This window comes from Protopterus annectens, chromosome 1.part2 (genome assembly GCF_019279795.1).
Source record: "Protopterus annectens isolate FY-2018-M chromosome 1.part2, PAN1.0, whole genome shotgun sequence".
NCBI lineage: Eukaryota > Metazoa > Chordata > Ceratodontiformes > Protopteridae > Protopterus > Protopterus annectens.
In genome coordinates, this window is record NC_056727.1 from 1,258,567,058 (window position 1) to 1,258,584,800 (window position 17,743).

A 17,743-nucleotide genomic window follows, 5' to 3' on the forward strand; every position below is an offset into this window, starting at 1 on the left:
TAGAAATATAGTAACTTTTTCCCTAGTGCATTTGGGAAGATACTGTTTTTGGTCCTCAACTAATTGAGGGTGGCGCCAACTGGGTCTATTTTAGGTATTCGAACGCTTAATTGTTCAAATCACTAAAGATCGAACTTTAGTGATTGAACAATTAAATATTCAAATATATTAAAAATAAATATTTACAAAAAAAAAAGAAAAAGTAAAGGGTGTAAGCAGGGGGCAAGCCCCCCTGCACCCCACACCCCTCACTACTTAAATATACCAACTCCGAGATCGCACTTCAGTGTGCTACACTGGGGAAATGGAAAATTTCCCATTTCCTACACTGTAGCGCGACCTTGGAGTTGGTATATTTAAGTAGCGGGGGTGTGTGGGGAGTGCAGCCCCTCCCAATCTTTAGTTTTTTTTTTTTATTAGTTTTTTTTTTTAATTTTTTTAAATATTTGAACATTTAAATGCTCGATCACTAAAGTTCGAGCTTTAGGGATTCGAACATTTAAGAGTTCAAATATATAAAATAGACCCTGCCAACTGGGGGATTGCCCAGGCCACAAATTGCTGCAGGCACAGCTCTGGTCCAGACACTACTTCATATATCTTACCCCCCCCCCCCCCTTTTCAGAAAGTACCCTGTACTGTACTTGTTGAGAACCTGTTGAAAACAAACACCTCCATAAACCCATTTTAAACTCATATTTTTTTCTTATACATATAATATATATATATATATATATATATATATATATATATATATATATAGCCATTATTATAACTTAGCCTTTTTATTTCTCATAATTTAAAAATTCTCATTTTTATTTATTTTTCTTTTCATTTGTCCTGATCAACTTGGCCTCGTAATCCTCCATCACCAGCATCACTCAATATGTTTGTGACAACCACAGTTGTCACCCTCTCAGTTTAATGTGAGACATGCAGTTGCAAAATCATATGTCACAAATCAAGTATATCAATTTGCAGTGCCATTCTTAGCCAGACCTTTTTCTTTTAAATGGAGCTAAAGATATAGTTACTATAACTTAAACTGATTACAACACATACATTTGACTGAAATAATAATTTTATTAGATTTCCTCCATTGTGTTGCATTACTTTTCAATAAAAAGTCATGTTTGTTTCCATACACACTGCAGTACACTAGTGAGTGAAGTTGCTGATTATTTCTAAGGTGTGATGTATAATAATTGGGACTAGGTCCCCTTAAGAACTTGCTGTAGTGCATGTCAGGAAAAGCACATATCAGTCAGTTTAAACTGAGAAAATGTTGTCTGTTGAATAATCATTGTGTAAGCAGCTGCAAATACAGTAACAGTGTCTGTGTTCCTGCATGCAATCACTGCTTGGTGCTCTAGAGCTTGTATGTAGTATCAGAAAAAAAGCAGGAATTAACATATGTATCCTGACATGAACATATTAACAAAAACATGACTTTTTCAAGGCAAGGCACATCAGGCAGTTGCAGAACAACTAACTTGTAAAGAAAGATAGATGATGTCTATATTATTAAGTCCACAACTAACAGAGTTAAAACACTAAGCAAAAGGCTGTGAGACTGGTGAATTGCAAGAATAACAAAAATTGATTTGTGTGGTATTCATCCATCCACAATCCCTTTTTCACACATGGGGTCAGGGTGTCATATCAACAGTGACAATCATCTTGAGCCAAGGTCTACACCTCTGGGTGGCTAGCCCTGCCTCAATAGTTCTTCCACACCACACTTTTGCACTAACACTCACACCTATGGCCAATTTAGGGTGTCTAATCCACCTGTTGCATGTCTTTGGAATGTGGGAGGAAACCAAAGTACATGTAGAAAACCCACTCAAGCACAGAGAGGATATGTAGACTCCACACAGAAGGCACCCCAGCTGAGAATCAAACCAGGGAACCTCTCACTGTGAAGTGACAACACTATCTACTGTGTCACTGGTGTGGTATAACAAATTATAAGGTAAGAAGCAGGCTGTTGTGTAAAACATTATTTGATACTGGAAAACGCAATTGATATATGCATAGCAAATGAGATTCAAAGTTCACCAGTGAATAGCCAGATAAGGAACTGAGTGTATGCAAAATAAAGATCCACAAAACTGCTAAAGCAAAAATGAAGCATAGAGAGCATGTTGGTGAAACATAGCAGGCCCAAGCCAGAGATGTTATTGAAATGTAGCAGGGCAAGCTAACCCTAGATCACAAAGGAAAACCCAGAAGCCATGTCAGACTGATGCAGTTATAAACAGAAGAGACAAAATGGTGCGCTAAGAGAGAAAAGAGTGAGGAGATGTGGTTACAGCCATAAGAGCAGAGTATTCCTTGCAATTAATGCTGCTTACAGAAAATGTAGAAACTTTGACTCAGTACAAAAATGAGAGATGCAAAGGTCTGCAGTGTCAAACGTAAGTGCACAGTTAGGGATGATGGTGAAAAGGGAATTGTAGGTACTGCTGAGAATAATTCAAGCTCTGAAGCTGAGAACAAAATGTTGATTGATATAGACTGTAGCAGTGTGTACTGTGAAAGTAGTAGCCACAAGTGTTGAAGACTGCAATAAGAGAAAGTATTAGACTGAAACAATGTCTGTTGTTGGTGAGAAAGTAGAATTCAAGCTGGATGTTGGTAATTAATGTAATATATTGCATGAATGGTGACTTAAACATTGGATGTGAAAGCTTTGTTGGGCTGTTTATTGTTTAAATGCTTATATATTTATAGCAGACTGTTGCCAAAGGAACAAATAGAAGTAAAATGTAAGTATAAGAAGAAATCATTCATTATGGTATTTCAAGTAGTGTCCTTACAGCAAGCAGATATATTGGTCAGAGTTGCCTGTGAGCAGCTGGACAGTGTGAAAATAATCCAAAGGGCATAAGCTTAGTTACAAAACCATGGAGATGGTAGTTTATACTGCCATAAAGCAGGTAAAATGCAAACTCATAGATCTCCGGGTGAACACACCACATATTTTCAACATTGTTAGATTGCACAGTGGCCATGAACACATATATTGATGGTGAAGTGATGCCAGACAGAGGCATTTTCAAAGGGTCCACAGACATCAACATACGGATTTTTGCTGAATGCAGTTATGCAGTCACAGAAATGGACTGCTTCCCAGGGGAATACAAAATCAAACTGGATCACACTGTTGTGATGCATGTCCCATATAGTGCACCAGTAGCCATGAGGGATTTAATTAAACAGGAGCTCAGCTGGATAGAACAAACTGAGTCAGTGCTAGGCAAACTGACCTGACTGAGTGGGCAAATAGCATGATGACAGTAGTCAAACCCAACAAAATGCATATTGCATTGACCTTCCCAGGAATTATTGACAAGGTAAGAAAAAGTCTAAATCATGCAGGTGTACAGCTGGTGGAGTTCAGGTTTATTAACCTGAATGCATTCATAAAGACCTAAAAAAAAGGTAAAAACACTATGGCCATTCAGAAGCCATGTAGCTGAATTATTGATAAAGTACGAGAAAGGCCAAATCATGCATGTCTACAGCTGGTGAAGTTCAGCTTTATTGGCCTGAATGTATCCATAAAGACGTAAAAATAAAAGATAAAAAGCTGTTAGCATACAGAAGCCATGTAGCTGAGACACTGCTATGGCATTAACTCATTACAAATGAGTGACGCCTCCAGGTGCGTCTACAGTTACCTCCTAGTGACACCTCTAGATGTCAAATATTGCTTGTTCATATTTGCATCAGTAATTCCAAAACCATGCTATGTACAAGGTTTTAAAAGGTTTCATCTTAAAGCTTACACAGTGGCAAACTTAACTCAATATTTTACCTCTGTCTGGTGCAGGTGAAGAGATATTAACTGTTGTTTTTATGATATTAATTTATACAGATATAATTTTCACATTTTTCTAAATATCTCAAAAACCAAGTAAAACAGACAGAACTCCTTAACCTAATATGAAAGCTCTCAGCTAGATGAATAAAATGCTGATGATGGTATGTGTGTAACTTGAGTGGTTGGTGAGATATTGTAAGTAGTTTACAAAATATTACAAACTTGATTGTTACTGTGTTTACTGTGACTTATAAAATGTAGTTTAATACCTGTAACCTAAAGAATACCACCACTTTAAAAAGAGTTTGTGCTGAAGAGTTTGCAATTTATACTTTTTTCATAACCCCTATGGTTCCAGAGATATGAACATTTGTTTGAAATATGAGGACATAATTTGATTTTGTCAAAAGGCTTAGGCTCCACCCTCTGGAAGTTACAGTGCAAACTTCCTGAGCTTCATTGGAGTGAATGAGTTAAAGTTTTATTTGCATATATCTCATGGGCCTCCACTGCATGAGGTTTAAGGTATTATACTAGCTTGGGTAGGTCTTTCTTGTAGTTTTTACTAAATGGTTTGCATGATATTTATACTGTTTGGTTTGGATGCTATATGAGATATTTTTCAGGAACGCTAATGTTTATGGAAATCAAGCTTGATTTTAAGCTCTGTGTTTCTAAAATATAGACAATCAACTTATGCCGTACTGACAAAGTCAGAGAAAAAGAATGAAACATTCATGTCTACATTTTGTGAAGTCTGGCATTATTGGCCTGAATGTACCTGTAAAGACTTAAAAGTAAAAAATGCATGTTATTCAGAAGACATGTAGTTGAAACACTATGTTCTTAACAGGTTATTTGTGTAAATCCCATTGGCTTCTACTACAGGAACTTTAAGGTATTTTACAATGAAGACTGATTTGGGTGGGTCTTTCTTGCAGTTTTGACAGAATGGTTTGTCTGTGTGACTTTAACTAAGGTGATAAAGCAACTGTATTACTTCTCAAGATGCTGGAGGAACTAATGCCAGTCATTCCCCAATCCAGACAAGTAATGTCAGTCATTCCCCAATCCAGACATTTCTTAGTCTTGGATGTCAACAGTGGAGTTTGACAGATGAAGCTGAATTCTCAAAGCTGCATACTGTGCACCATCAACACAATACTTGGAAGTTCCTGTGAGTATCATCTGGGATTTCATCAGCAGTAGAGTTTTTCTCAAAGTGCAGGGGCATATATAGTTAAGGGATTAGCTGTTGTCTATTGTTTTCGAGCGTTAAAAGTTTTGTGAGAAGTATGCAGAAGAACAGTGATCATGGAAATTGATCACGTCATTGTTGGGCATATTCCAGAAGCCTCTATACTGTAGGAGTTCAGTACAGATCATGCAAACAAATGACTGTAGCCAAGATGCTGAACTTATTTGAAGTAAACTGCTAAGGAGCTTCTTGACAGTGAACTGGAAGTCCTTGCAGTAGCATTGTACCTGTCCCTTACTGACTAGGGACAACAAGAATTTGCCAGGCATGTGGAGAATTATTCCATCACGCAGCAGTTGTAAAGGGCTTTATGGAGTAGATGTCTTCAGGAGAAGTGGAAAATACCATTGATAAAATAACCTCACTTCACTTATCCCAACTAAATCAGTTTCAAACAAGGACTGTAATTTAAAGCAGATTGAGTAATAGTATCCATGCTCCTAAGATAACAGATGCTGCAGTGTATCCACGAGTCCCACTAAAGTGTGGTGAAATGCAAAGAGTGGGCTAGAAGCAAACTATTCTAAGCCAATATGACACTGTAGCCATTTTAGGAAAGGTCAGCCCAAAGAAATGTTACCATATGAGATGCATAAATGGCTATGGACATCTGTGGACTTTTTTCACTTTGGGGCATCAATACTTATTATGTGTACTAGACAGCTATCTGAAATATCTGGAAATAGTAAAAATTATAGATGCCTCCAGCAAACCCATTGTCAGGATACTGAAAGGACTGTTTACCAATCATGTTATTTCAGAAGTTCTGGTATCAGATTACAGGCTGCGGTTTTGCAACAGAGTTTTGAATACTATTTTTGCAGCCTGGGTGCTCAAAAACATCACAAGCAGCCCATGATATCCACAAGCCAACAGGTTAAGCAAACTGTGTAGTCATTAAAAATGTGAGTCTGAAGGAAAGTAAGACTACAGCATTGCCGAACTGAAACTATGCAACATCCCATTGCAGCCTTTGGGATTGCAAGAGCACAGATTTTGATGGGAGGTGACTTTGCACAAATTTGAAAGCCTCATCTAAGTTACTGCAACCTACAGCACAAATGGAAAGAGGTGCAGTAAGTACAGAAAATGTGAAATGACAAAGCAGTCTACAAAATAAAAAAAACAACAACAAAAAAAAAAAAAAAACTCTTCCATGTTGACAGTATAATAATGCTGGTGGAAGCAGATAACCCTTATGTAGAATAGTGTGTGTTGTACCTTTAAGAAGCATTTCCAAGGACAGCATATGCATATAAATAGCAAGCACGTGCTAGCTTCAGTGCCATTTTGAGAGTGCAGCCAGAAGGTGAACATGTATGAATGTGATAGCGAGTTTGTTTATAAGTTAATCTAAGTTAAAGTTATTAAGCCTCAGTCCTGATGTGTTTGTACATAATAAAGCTGCTTGAACAGAACCCACAGATGTTTGTCTGTTTTATCCTGACCAGACGAGTGACATAGTGTCAGCACCGGGATTCCAGAGACTGCTTTTCAGAGCTCCAAGGTGCAGAGTTAACAGTGAAGGTAAACTAAGTGAACCAAATGCAAAAAAATGGCCAGAAATGAACTAAAGGTAATGAAAACTTGCACAAATTATTTATTTATTAAAAAAAAAAGATAAAACAGACCATTACAAGGGCCCAGAACACATTATTAAGCAAACAAGAGGCACAAACAGTTTATTAATTAAACAAAATGTTTGAAATTAAGATACTGGATAAAACAATTATCAGAAAAGCACATAAGGAGTTTGGAATTACCTTGGAATTGCAAAATGAGCATGTTTAATGCAAAATGACTGTTTTGAGTAAAACAAGCACAAGAAAAGTATAATGGGCATGAAAAAAGATTAAACAAGCAAAATGAATATAATAAAGGGCAAAAAGGGCACATTAAGCATAAATAAAGAAAGGTGACTGCATGTTTTTTGGCAAATTACTGTGTTTTGGCATTTACTATTTTGCATTGATTGAAACTATTCAGGGCATAACTAGAGTTATTCGAAGTATTTCAAAGTGTGCAAAAGTGCTTATAGTGTATGCTTATTACTGTGCATTTATTCTAAAGAGTTTGCAAAGTGCAACTATTTCATAAAGTGCAGTCAAAATACAGCCATTTTGAAAAGTTTCTTATGCTGGGTATGCCTATTCACAGAGTGCTGCCATTACAAAGTGTTTATTGCACTGTACAGAGTTATTTAGCAAAGTACAACCATTTTGGAAAAGTTTCAGTGTGCTGTGTACTGTTTGCAAAGTGCAGTTACTTCGAAATGTTTTTTTACTCTGAGCTTCTTTTGCCGAGTTTATTTGCACAGTGCAGTTATTTTGAAATATTTCTTACACTTATAAGAGGTGATTTCTTACAGTACAATGATTTCAAGAGTATTCTTGTGCCCAGGAAACTTATTTCACAAAGTTCAGTTATTCAGAGGCTTGTTGTGCTATTGGGCATAGATACAAGTACTGGCATAAATTTCTGACATATTTATATGTGCATGTGTTCGTGCATACTTGGAAAAGCCTTCACTGGTATGTATTAATATGGCAGAGGCATTTTGCAGACCAGGTCCAGTTGTATTTTATGAGAATATTGCAGAGAACTGGAGAATATTTGAGTAAGAGTACAATATTTTTATACAAGCAGCTTATTCTGACAAAGATGTATGCAACAGGGCATTAATTTTGCTAAACCTAGCTGGGTCAGAGGCCATTGACAGAGAGTGTTCATTTGTGTATGCACCAGCAGTATATGAAGGAGAAAGGGAAACCCGTCATATTGTTGTACAGACCGAATCAAGGGAAGACCCAGAGTGTTTGAAATGCAAATTCAGGGAAATGTGCAACCCCCAAGACAAATGTTACATTAGAGAGGCATTTGTTTTACACAAGAGATCAAAACCCAGGAAAAACTTTTGCAACTTATATTACTGACTTGAGAAGCAAATCTAAAATGTGTAGGTTTGATGATTTAAAAGATGAGTTGATAAAGGATAGACTTGTGTGTGGTATTAATAGTGCTGCAGTGAGAAAGATTTTGCTTTGTGACAGTGATTTAATGCTGAGCAAAGCTATTGAGATTTGTCAAATCCAGAAAGTTACAGAAAGGCACACAAGTATGCTTGCAAATGATAAGAGGATGGTTTCAGTAGGCTCCACAGCAAATGTAGACAGCATGCAACATGTGGCTGGCAGAAACAGGCCTAAACACATGGCAGCTGTAACCCCTAAGGGTGCAGCAGGTAAAACCCATAGTTTTCCAGCAAGTTCTAAGACAAATTCAGTGACAAGGACATGCTCAGTGCAGTACAAGGGTGAGTCAGCAAAACCCAAATCAAGCTTTATTATCAACTGTCACAATTGTGGTGCCAATCACCAGTCTAAAACAGAAAAGTGCTTAGCATTTGGTCAGCAATACCACAAGTGTAAAAAATGGAACCAATTTCAAAAGTTTTGCAAATCAAGTAAATCTCACACAGTTACAACAAAGGGTCACTTAAAAAAAACAAGTTGATCATATAGAGAGCTGCAACCCTGCTTTCTACATAGATGGTGTATCAGTAATTTGTGAAAACCTTGATGCAGTAGATTTATTAGCAAAGAAAAAGAAGTTATGTTTTACCATAATGTTCCATCTGTGTTGTTGAGCTTCACTAATCCTTGATTGTGGGCTTGGTTCCGAGCCTTGGAACCAACTTGGGCATTTATTTCAGCCTGCACCTTCCAAACTCATGAGATAGGCTTTACCCAGAATCCTCCTCTCTAAATTACCTCAGATCGAGTTTGCCTAAAATAGTGGCAGACAATTAGCAAATAAGAATAATAGACCAGATATGTGTCCATGATATGAAGCCAGTTCTGGAAAAATTCGATCCACTAAGAGTCTCAGGCTGGGGGAAGGAGGGGGAGAATGTCAAAGATTAGTGAAGATCGACAACACAGATGGAACATTATGGTAAGACATGATTTCTTTATCTGATGTTGTCATTCTTCATGTAATCATTGACTGTGGGACAGAGTCCCTAGCTACCTGAATCTTGAGAGGTCTTACTGAAGAATATTCCTAAGCACCATCAACCGAATGATGCCCATCTCCTAGAGACCTGATCCAATTTGTAATGAGTGATAAAAGTATGAGGAGAAGACCAAGTGGCTGCTGCACGAATGTCAAGAGGCTCTGGCATAAAAACTGCAGAAGTTGCCACCACTTTAGTTGAGTGGGCTTTTACTGGGTGTGAAAGGTGGAGCCCTTTTGGCTGACAGAAAAATGTAATACGATATTTAAGCTATTTCGCCAGGGTAACCTTTGAGACTGGGTTACCTAAAGAAAGCGAGAAAAAGGCAACAAACAGTTGGTCAGATTTTCTGAAATCTTTTGTTCTGTGAAGATAAAATCTTAGCTGTCTGTGGACAACTAATAAATGAAGGGAATACTCCCCTTTACTGGAGAAATTAGAGAAAAAGACCAGTAACTGAAGTGTCTGATTGATATTAGATTCTGAGACTTCTTTGGTAAAAAGGATGAATTAGTCCTAAGGGCGATACTGTCTTTGTGAAATATTATGTAGGGTGGTTTGCAGGGCAAGGCCTGAAGTTCAGATACTCTTCTGGCAGATGTAATAGCCACTAAGAATAAAGTTTTCCAAGTCAGAAACTTTAAGTCACATGTAGCTGATGGTTCAAAAGGAGAAAAAGTAAGGGACTGAAGAACTAGTGTTAGATCCCAGGGAAGAATCGGTTCTTTAAATGGAGGTCTTAACATTAGGGCTCCCTTTAAAAAGGCTTTACAGAGTTTGTGTGACATAAGGGATGACCCATCAAACCACATATGGAAGTTAGAGATTGCAGCTAGATGGACTTTAGTTGTTGAGGTGGAGGAACCAAATTGATAGAGATTAAGTTCAAAACTTTATGAATAGGGGTCATATAAGGATCAAGTTTATTGATAAAGGGCCAACTTGCGAATATTTCCCATTTACTTTGATACAGTTTCTTAGCTGAAGGTTTCTGATGGGCCACAATGATTTGGTGGACAGAAGAGGAAAGGGAAGGATGCCTGGCAATCATGGGAATTGGAGAAGCCATACCATGAGCTTGAGATGAAGGAGGTTCAGATGAACCATGCCCTTTGGATGAGACAGCATATCTGGAGCTGGGTCCAGCATCCATGGTTTCTGAAGAAGATGAAGCTAAAGGAAGAGAAACCAAATTTGTTGAGGCCAAAAGGGGGCAGTGAAGATTATTGAGTTTTCCGATTTCTTGGCTTTCCCTGGGGGGGGAGGGTCAATCATGGAGAAAAGCATCTCTGGATGACTCCCCCAGAGAGGGGATTAGGGCAAAGTTACTGCTGCACTTGTTGTTTAGGGGGGATGCAAAGAGATTGCAGCAAGGTTGGCCCCAGTGACAAAAAATCTCTTACGCCACCACAGGATTGAGAGACCACTTGTGAGGCATAAGAATGGTTTTGCTCAGTTTGTCCACTGTCACATTGGAGCTCCCTGGAATGTGCATTGCTATGAGAAAGTGGTTGGAAGAAATTGCCCATTGCCAAACTCTGAGGGCTTCTCGACACAATGGGTAAGATTTTGTTCCCCCTTGTTTGTTGATATACCAGACTACTGACATGTTGTCCATCTGAATTGCTACTGTTCCTAGAGGAAGGGCATCCTGAAATGCTTGCAATGCTAACAGCACTGCCCTCATCTCTAGAATATTTATTTGCAAGTTAGCCTCCAGTTGGGACCACGTGCCTTGGACTGTCCTTCCCTGATAATGCACCCCCCTCTCTATCTGGGAAGCATCCATGGTCACTATGGCTTGGGGTTGCAGAAAGATGAATGGACGGCCGAAAAGAATCTCATTGGAGTGGAGCCACCACAAAAGTTCCTGTTTGCAGTGATTGGTAATCAAGATGTTGTGAGACATTGGCAGATCTATCAGAAACCACTGGGAGGCTAGCAATCATTATAAGATTTGCATGTGATATCTTGTTAAGGGAACTAGAATGACAGAGGCTGCCATCGAGCCTAATGCTTTTAGGACTAGTCTGGCCAGAACACTTTTGCTCTGGATAATTAGGCTGACCTGAGATCTGATCCAGTGTAGCCTTTCCAGTGGGAGTGAAGCAATTCCTGCAACTGTGTCCAACAGGGCTATGATGAATTCTAGTTGTTGTAAGGGTTGTAAATTTGACTTTTCATAATTTATTGTGATGCCTAGAGATGCACAGAGATGCAGAGTGTAATCTCTTGCCTGTTCTATCTGATGACTGGTGGTAGCAATAGGAGCCAGTTGTCGAGGTATGGAAAAACTCAAAATTCTTGCAGTCTGAGATGAGCTGCTACCACTGTCATGCATTTGGTGAACACCCTGGAGGCTGAGGTGAGTGCAAAGGGCAGTGCTCTGAATTTGAAATGACTGGCTCCCAGCTGGAAGCGCAGGAACCTCCTGGAAAGTTTGTCAATTTTTATGTGGTAATATGCATCCTGGAGGTCTACAGAGCACATCCAATTATCTTTTTCCATGAATGGTAGTATAGACTGTACTGAGACCATCCTAAATTTGGTTTGTCAAACTGCCTTGTTGAACTGGCTGAGATCCAAAATGGATCTCCAGTCCCCTGTTTTTTGGACAATAAAAAAAATATTTGGTCTGGTGGGACTTTCTGGATGGCTCCCTTGACAAGCAGTTTTTCAATTTCTGCTACTGTTGCTTCCCTGTGACTGGGTGGAACATTTGGGAGTCTTTTTTGGGGTCTTGGACTTATAGAAAGTGGAATATTGTAACTTCTGGATATGATTCCCCATTTGTCCGAAGATATCAGTTGCCAGGCAGGTTGGTGCAAGGATAACTGTCCCCTGACTGCCTCCAGAGGAAGGCAATCAGGCCTCCATTCAGGAGTGCTGGTAGGAAGTACCAGAGAAGGAATCTCTGGATCCCTGGTTCCTCAGGCCATTTCTGCTTCTAGGGTGATGTCTTCCATTACTTCCCCCTCTGCCCCGGGGAAAGTCTTTGACACATGAGTCCTGGAAAGGCTCTTGGGACTTCTTAACCCATAGTCTCTCACTTCTCAGGTTTATAGAGTAGGGCTGTTGAGGAGTGGGGAAATGTACGCCTATGGCAGAAAGAATCTTCCCATCTTTCTCACATCTGGCCAGAGTTTATTTTACCTTAGGACCAAATAGGGATGATCTGTCAAATGGAGTGTTGATGAATGATGCTTGAAATGGGTCCACAAAGTCACACAAACACATCCAGGCATGCCTTCTAATAGCTATGCCTGAACCCACCACTCTTGTCTTCCCTTCAGCTGCATGGGCAATCAGCCTCATGGTTGAGTTAGAAATTGCTTCAAAGGTGCTGAGCTGAGAAGCAACTTTGTCCCACACCTCTTCAGCTACTGCTTCTGAGAGGGTATCCAAGAGCTCTTTGACTATATCCCTCTGTAATCTTGTAAGGTGCACCATGTAGTTCAAAAACCTGAGAGCAAAGGTCGATGAAGCATAAACATGCTTCCCAAACCTATCCATAGTTCTAAACTCCTTGTTAGGAGGATGGATAGTTGGACTTTCCTCAGCAAGTTCCTTTTTAGTGGCTGCCACTATCATCATGGCATCCATGAGTATGCCTTTGGACCAATGTTGCTCTTCTTTGGGAGTGGAAAGGATCTGGTCAGGTCTCTTGGGATCAGTTTGGTGTAGTTGAGCATCTTCCATGCCCGCTGCATGATCAGTTTAATGAGGTCGTCAGTGGGCAGAGAGATCCAAGAGGTAGAAGGCTGGGCATAAAAAGTCACTAGGTATACAGACTCCTGCAAAGAAGGTTGTAGGGAAGTCCAGCCACCCCTCTACTTCAGGATGTCCCCGAAGGAAACATCATCAGGGGTAACCTGGGGGAACTTTCCCCTTCAATATCTTTAGTGAAGGACTCCTCCGGGGAGTCTAAATGCTTCCTTTTGCACTATTTCTTCTCAGGTCCTTCCTTGGGGGGATGTTTCAGGGAAACCACCAAAGAGGGTCTTTCCTGCGGCTTTTGTGCCCTCTGTCCTGGGAAAGTGACTGATGGAAACTCTGGTCGAGGAAAGCTAGAAGTCTTGCCCAACAAGGATGGCCAAGGCTGTGAGTCTCCAATGGACAAGGCTTTCTCCATGATTCGGAAGGCCAGCCCCCCCATAGAGGGATGGTAGCCTGGAACAAAGGTCTCACCTTGCACCGAGGAGGCAACCCCTGAAACCAAAGCCTGGGTTGATCCAATGAAAACCGAAGCACTGAGGGTCTTGGAATACTCTAAAATTAATGAAGTTGATCCATGCACCTCAGAACCGGCCAGGGAGTCTTGACCCTCGGAGGCCTCTGGTCCCAAAAGCCCGGAGGAGCTCAAGACAACCCTCAGTTCCATGAAGAAGTTCTTACCAGAACCGAGACAGTCAAAGCCAGGTATGCTAGAACTGTGGGCTCCAATGACTCAGTAGGAGATGGAGGAGGAAGAAGCCACATAGCCAAGTGGTTAGAGTCATGGCCTTATGCACAGTAGGTGTGGGGTCCCTTAAATACAGGGAAGGGAAATTAAGCAATCATTTTCTCAAGGCATGGGGTTTGATTCTCACCTTTGAGGGACCTTGGTTAGGCTTGAAATAGCTCACAAAAGCAGCTAGCCTAGCACTTACCTTTGAATTTGGGTTGGGAGGGTTGGTGTAATGGGTAAGGTGTTTATCTCACAAACACAAGATGGTGTTGTAATAGAGCTGATCTCGGTGTTGACTTGGCTAGGAACTGAAGACAATCCCCTCATCAACAGGAGCTGATCCACCATTCTCATAATGTCCAATTCCGAGAGACTCTTAGTGGATCGAACAGATGATGTTGAAGGAGACCTAGGGGGTCTCAGATCAACAAAGGGGCTTGGTGGTCTATCCTTGAATAGATGTATAGAAGGAGAATATCTAGCTCTTGGTATGGTCAACTATTTAGGCAAGTTTATACCAGACTTCAGTGCCTTTGAGAGAGCTAACACACAAAAATGTTACATGGTCTTGTTTGGAACAGCACCAGAGAGCATTTGAAGACCTTAAGCAGAAAATTGCCACCCCACCTACATTAAGATACTATGATGTCAATAAACCAGTAACTCTTTCCTGTGATGTTTCAAAATTTGGTCTTGGTGCAGTTATTCTTTAAAAGGGCAGACCAGTAGCCTATGCATCTAGAACTCTTATTCAAATTGAGATGCAATATACTCAAATTGAGAAAGAACTTTTGGCAATAGTATTTGCATGTTCAAAGTTTCATGATTATATTTATGGTCGAGCTATTCAGACTGAAACTGATCTCCTGTCTCTAGTCACTATTTCAAAGAGGCCTATGTATTCAGCTCCAGAGAGATTACAAAGAATGATACTTAAATTACAAAAGTACAACTTCAAAATGGTCTATACAAAAGGCAAACTTCTTTATCTGGCTGATACTTTATCCAGATTGCCCAGAAATACAATGTAACAGCTTAATGTAGAGAATTTTGAATTTGATGTCATGGAAGTGCACAATTTTCAATACTACAAGACTTGATGAGCTGAGAGATCATACAAAGACTGATCCAATTTTGCAAAAGCTCAACCACTACATTATGGTTGCCAACTGTCCAGAATTTTTCTAGACAGTCCAGAATTAAGGGACACTGTCATTGACATTGAAGAACTCAAGAATATGTTTGTTTGCTCACTTAACCAAATACAGTGAGATCATATTCTGAGTCTAGTGTTCACTCTACATAATGCAGAGAGAAGATTTGAGAAGACCAACCCACTTAGGTTCTTCCTTCATCTCTCCTTGCACTTTACTAATAATAATAAAAAAAATTCATCTGCTTTTACTGTATTTGTGTTTCCTCCTTTATTTTGCTTTTGCCTCTTCTTAGAAGTACTCAGTTTTATTTATTCTGCTGCACTTATTGTTGCTTGGTAGTAGCCTGATTAATTTGTAACTGTTATTCTAAGTCTTTTGGTTTGGGCGGCCGTGGTGGTACAGTCTGCATGTCTTCCCTGTGGTCGCATGGGTTTCCTCTGTGTGGTCCACTTTCCTCCCACATCCCAAAGACATGCAGAAGGTGGATTGGACACTCTAAATTGGCCCTAGGTGTGAGTGTGTGCATGTGTGTGCCTTCTGTGGGAGGTTGGGTGCCGGGCTGGCAACTCAACACTGTAAAATTCCACTGCCAATCATGAGTGGACAGATGATCCACTGTGGCGACCCCTAACCGGGAAAAGCTGGAAGAAGATTCTAAGTCTTTTGTTTTAAGCACTTGGGCTTCATACCGGTTGTTTTACATTAAGAAGGTTTGTGGTCTGCATTGTTGTGGCAGGACAGGTTGCTTACATCCTTCTAAGCTGGGAATTGCTGATTGAAAGATCAGTGTCTGCTATTCTAAAAGTGTATCAGTTCTGGTTTAAGCACTTGGGCTTCAGGCCAGTTATTCTACATTAAGAAGGTTTGTGGTCTGCACTCTTGTGGGAGGAGAGTCTGGATTCTGCCCTTCTGAGCTGGGAATTTCTGGTCACAGGCTTATTGTGCCTGCTTATTCAAACTGTTTTTTTCTGAAATTGGTGCACCTTGTTGCTGTAGCATAGGACCAGATTCAGGCCTGCTGAATCTAGCTTTGTTTGTATAACTTGAGCACTGATCCAGGCCATCTTTTTTGGAGAAGGTTCCCCTGCATGCTAGTAGCGGGAGTGTGCAGTTAAAACTTGTCTGAAGACTGCTGGAACAGGGCTCAGTTTTGAGTTTTTTTCTGGTTAATTGGGTAGCTTGTTTAAATCAGATTGTTCGTTTTCTATTGTTTTATATATATATATATATATATATATATATATATATATATATTAATTGCACTTTATTCATCTGCTTTTACTGTATCTGTGTTTCTTCCTACTTTATTACTAGGGGCATTGACTACAACTCTGAAATGAGATATATAACAACAAGCATCTTTTTATGCACATTTAAAGTGTTTTTTTGATTGCATCTGCTTTATTTTCTGAAAAAAAAAATATACTTGTTTCCCGCCTTTCTAGGCAAGTATAGTCCAGTTTTCAGGTTAGTGCTGAATTCAGGGCTGTGTTACAGATCTCTGTTTGCCCATACCTTACTTGGACAGAAGGAAGTTTCTCTGTTCACCTGTCAGAGAGGGGAGCTTTGAGCAGCCTATCTGTCCCTGGAGGAGTGGTATCAGGTCAGAAAGTAGTAATTTATTGGCCATTTTGGGCTAATTTCTATCTCTTTCATTTCCCTGCTATAAAAAACGCATTTGCCCAGTTTTGCGTGCAGGGCAGCGCCGGTTAGCTAGGGTATAACTATTCCCGGCTCCACAAAGTCTCCTTTTCAATTTTCCCTTGGAACTAGACAAAATTTCAACTTAAGCACTCAAGCCATTCATTTCTCAGCCCAGCACTTGCTCAAAACTCATAGCAAGCACTTATAAATCCTAGCACTATAGAAGGGCAAGGCTTTCTATTCGACCTTACCAGCCATTCAGTAAAACAGTTTACTGTACCTATCCAGGCATGTCCAAAGGGCAGTTTCAGGTGTACTCTCCAGTCCAACTGGTGAATCTGGGCATTCTGAGGCAATGTAACAACTGCCTCATGTACAAAGACAACCCTCTCCTCCTACCACCAAACACTAATACATGCGAAAGATGCAATTATACAGCCAAACTGGAGGCTAAGGTCTCTCAACCCAAGACTGGATAAGACAGTCAAGAGGAGAAGGGAAATACTGGCATCACACCACCAGTCTCACATAGACCCATTAAACCTGCACCGGTAAAAAACACATATAAATAGATGAAAACATACTCGGAGGCTCTAAATAAAAATCTGCAAAAGCAACAGAGCCCTCCAAAGCAGACATCCAAGCAACCTCCACCCCCCAACACAAACCATGAAACACATACTTCACAAAACCAGTGTGCCATGCAATCACAGCCCTCAAGGCAAAATAACATACCCAACATACTAGTAATAGGTGACTCTATAGTCAGGCACACTGACGTCCCACTCACTAGGCTGAATATGGAGAAGGTTACTGTTAGCTGCCTGTCAGGTGCCAGGATCTGCCACATAACACAAGCACTTAGGTCACTCCAGAACAAGTACAAATATGACTCTGTCATTGTCCATGTTGGTGTGAATGACCTGAGCCGTACCTCCCTGGACTACATGAAAAGAGACATGGAAGAGCTCTCTGATCATGTAGCCCAGGCCAGTATGACCCTGACCCTGAGCAGCATCCTGCCCTCACCAAGAATGATACCACGATATAAAGAAAAGAATATCAATTTCAACAACTGGCTAAGTTTCTGGTGTCATACAAAGGGGATCCAGTGTCTGTCTGCCTGGGATGACATGCTTGACAAGCCACTCTGCTTTGCTAGAGACGGCTTGCACCTGTCAACCTTAGGCTTTCGAATACTGGCCAAGGCTGTTGCCACCCCCATTTTGCCTTTTTTAGGCAAAGCTCAAAAGACAAACCCACTGCCGTAAATGGCACAAGTAACAAAAATCTGAGGGTAATACTACTCAATGCCAGAAGTCTAAACCTCAAAATGCACGCACTCAAGGCACTCCTCAGTATGGAGAAAACTGATATATGTGCAGTAACAGAA